The sequence below is a fragment of the Clytia hemisphaerica genome, unplaced genomic scaffold (genome assembly GCF_902728285.1).
Source record: "Clytia hemisphaerica strain Z4C2 unplaced genomic scaffold, Clytia hemisphaerica genome assembly, whole genome shotgun sequence".
Classification (NCBI taxonomy): Eukaryota; Metazoa; Cnidaria; class Hydrozoa; order Leptothecata; family Clytiidae; genus Clytia; species Clytia hemisphaerica.
Window position 1 is genome coordinate 15524 of NW_027104272.1, and position 327 is coordinate 15850.

Consider the following 327-nt stretch of genomic DNA (forward strand, 5'->3'; position numbering starts at 1 on the left):
TATATTCAGTCGTTCGCCAGCTTTTGCGGTGAGCGGTCACGGGTGTACGGGGCCTCGAACCGGGTTCTAGTCCGATTTTTTTAAATTGTCATTCTTTTCCCACTCTTTCCATCTTCTACTTTGAACTGTAAAATGTGTGTAAGAGTCACAGGGTTGGATAGTGGCGATCCAATCCCAGTTCCTTCCCTTCTAGTATGCTTTCTACAACGTTATGGCAGAAACGTGTCAAAGGTGTGGCAACTTTGTCTAGTAGAAAGTATACTTCTTTTCTCATTGTTATTTTAGTTTCTTCGGCTGGTTCCGTGGATTTTAAGTTTTAGTTTATTT